Source organism: Arachis ipaensis, chromosome B02, assembly GCF_000816755.2.
Source record: "Arachis ipaensis cultivar K30076 chromosome B02, Araip1.1, whole genome shotgun sequence".
Lineage (NCBI taxonomy): Eukaryota > Viridiplantae > Streptophyta > Magnoliopsida > Fabales > Fabaceae > Arachis > Arachis ipaensis.
In genome coordinates, this window is record NC_029786.2 from 107,096,764 (window position 1) to 107,100,385 (window position 3,622).

Sequence of the window (3,622 nt, forward strand, 5' to 3'; positions counted from 1 at the left end):
GGTGGCCACTCTGATAAAGTTGCCAATTTCAACTTTTTCTAAAGATGTTTTTCATTTTGTTGTTGTTATTGATTTAAAAGCGTGTCACTAAAAGTGTTACTTAAAGAGAAAGTGTTACCCTTAATCGTTAACTTGGCTCTGATACCAAATTTGTATAGATTCAATTGGTGGTGCTTTATTTAAAGGATTTTGATAATAATTTACAAATTCATAATCTAAAGTATTGACCATTTCTACTATTTCTCTTGTATTTGTTATATGATCATTTATTACTAGTCCTTGATGTATATTTATAATTCTGATTTCATTTTTATAATTTTTCAATCTTGTTTTAGTTTATAATATTCTTTTTTGCATGGATTATTGTATATAAAATCTTTTATCTGTTTGTCTTTTTCTTTAATATAATTTCTCAAATCCTCAAAAACTTCTTTTATATCTACACTTTCTGTTGTTTCTAAATATCTTTTTAATTTTTCGACTTCATTCTCCATTTTTTCTTTCAACAGCTTTAATTCTTTTAAGTCATAATATGATTTTCCAGGCATTTATAAATTTTTTAAGTTTAATTCTAACTTATTTATATTTATTCTTATTTCTATCATTTTTATTAAAAGATCATCAATTTCGATCTGAAGATTATTTAATTCCTTTTTATACTCCTTTATTTTACTTTTTAATTTTTCCGCCCTTTTTCTTTTTATTTTATTTTCTGGTTTTTCAATCTTTTTATGCTTCATTATTTATTTTAGAATTTTCGCGAACTCTATCATCGATTCATCACTATTTTCTAGAGATTCTATTAATTTTTCTAACTCTTCAACTTCTCTTTTCAACTTGTCATAGACAATCTTTAGAGCTTCAAATGCTCTTTGATTTATTTTAGAGAACTGTAAATAATTCAAACGATTTTCTCTTTCAAAGAGCTCTTGTTTCTTATCTTGATAAGTTACATATATTTCTTCTTTATTTATTGTCATAATTTAGTGTTTAGGGTTTCATTTAATTTTTCGACCTTTTTTGTTAATTCTTTTATTTCAGAATTTTCTTCTTTAATCTTTAACTTAGATAAACTTAAAGGGCTATTAATTTTAGATTCTCTTATTTGAAAATTTGATGAAACTAATTTTCCTGATGGTTCTTTTAATAATAGAACCGGGTTTTCAATAGCTTTATATTTTGGTATTTCTATTTTTACAATTTTCTGAAATAATTCACCGACATAAATTCTTTCTCTATTTTTAAATATTATACTATGATGGCTATTTGTTAAAGCATAATTTATTGCATATGTAATTAAAAATGGTTCATCATCTTGTTCCATTAGATTCTTTCTGTGAAATTTATAAGCCAAACTTATAGATCTTCCAAGATTTTCAGTTGATAAAGGTATAACATATCCAAGATGGGCATTGAATTTAACATTTACGTTTGCCAAGTTTCCATGAACAATTCCGATTATTTGATCTATTGGGTCATCAGTAATTCTTTTGTCACAAATTGCTAAGCTTATTGGTGAATTAATTCCTTTCATATATGTAGATTTGATTAAGACTTGTATAGTACTAATATGAATCCATCCAATTTTAGATCTTTTTTGTTGATCCTTAATTTTCTCAATCTGTTTACTCAATTCTTCATCATTTATCAAAGCTATTTCAAGTTCTCTATTGGCGGATTTTATCTTTATAGGGGCTTCGAGTTGAATTTTTCCATAGTATATTATATTTTTTCTATTAAAAACTTCTTTTAAAAGATTTTGTTTATTAAAGTTTTCATTTGATTTGAGATTTAATTCTGTTTTTAAAACAACATGTTTTTCATTATCTAATAAAGCAGTTAATCTATAATAATCAGATTCTTCTGTTAATTCTAAACTTTCTAAATAATTCATAATTTAAAGACTAGGATGAAGATGTACCTTTCTGAAGAAAAACTTCCTTTATTTAGTATATTTTACATAAGGTGTTTTTATCTCCAGAGGGGAGATTGTAGATACTAACTCCAGAGGGGAGTTTAGAATTATTTTTCCCTAAGGGAATTCTTCCTCAGACTATAAAATCGCCTCGGCCGCTTCCTCCTTGCTCTCCTAGCATATGAGTACTATTAGCCTTCTGCTTTCTATTGTCTGATGCCTTCTACAATTGCCTAAGCTACCTATTTATAATAGTTGGGTTTGATGGACAATTTCCATCCTTACCCTTCTTATGACATCATTGCTTACGTCATTGTTTGTTATCTTGCACCAGCTACATCGTTGGTGCTTTATGACCTAAGTGCTTACGTCACTATGCAATAATGTTGAGAGATGCTTCAGATGCACTGTCCTCCTCTTTTATCATGTGACCTTCAGATGCATTGTCTTCTTCCTTTATCATGTGGGTTGATTCCGTTTCATTATTGCTTTCTTCAGATATCTCTGAGGCACATAGCTGGCACTTGTGGTATTCTCTGTTTTTTATCAAATAGCAGAGATTCCTCTTTATCCCTTCAGGGAGCTTTTCTAAAAGTTCAGATAATTTGTAGAATGCTGATTCAAATTCCACCAAGAATCTCATCTCTCTTTCTTCAATTTCATTTCTTTTACTGGACACAAGCAGAGTATTTCTACTTTTATAATTAATCCTTGTGTGAGATTCCTTCGTTATTTTTTGAGTTCTTTCAAAGACCTTTGCTAATGTGCTGGCTAGCCTTCCTTCATGACTGTAAATTGTTAAATCTTGAATCTGATCAATTGGTTGAAAATTTCCTGGGAAGACGGACATGAATATTACTTGGTGTGCTGGAACCAAGCATTCTTCTTCTTCATTAAAAATAGGTTGACTGTTTGTAAATTTTAGGGATATATCCCTTGGATTTACATTGTCAATCATATTTTTAAATCTCTTTACTGCATCAACGAATCCTGTAGGAAACTCACTAATAATTTTTAGATCATTAAAAATTAAAATTGTATCAATTAATCCATACTGGAAAAACTAATAGGTGTCAGATAGGGAAGCATCTGGAAATATAACCAGCTTTGTTAGCTGTTCTTTGGCAATAGGATAATATCCCAAAATTGTCCTTTTTTCTTCAGTCCAATTCAAGACTATGTTAAGGGTTTCTCTGAGATTTGATCTACAGACCCTTTTCTTTTCCTTGATTTCAGCCCTTGTAGGAATGTTTCTAATTATCCCTATTCTCTGGGTTTGAATTAGAGCTTTATCTGCTCTTTTTAGGGTTTGCTCTGGATGGAGAGCTTCATATTCCCTGAAGGATTCCTTTGCCTCTTCCAGTGTTAAAAACCCTCCTTTATGAATTATCCTTGATTGATGTGTGAATGGTGTCGCTTTTTCCCAGGCATCATATACTCCTTTCATAGGGCCATTATAAATTAAATAATATTTTTTTATCTTGGGTAGATTTTTTAATAATTTCAGCAATTGTTTTATTTTCTGAAATTTTTTCTTCACCTGATTTGTCCACCATGCTTAGCTGGCTGAACTCTAATGGTTTTGCTTGTTGGGTTGATTTCATTGCTTCAATGGCCTTCTTGAGGGATTGGATCTGTGTTCTTATTTGCTGACAATGCTTGCATTTTTCGAGTTCTTGCTCATATTTTTGAATTTCTTGATCTAAT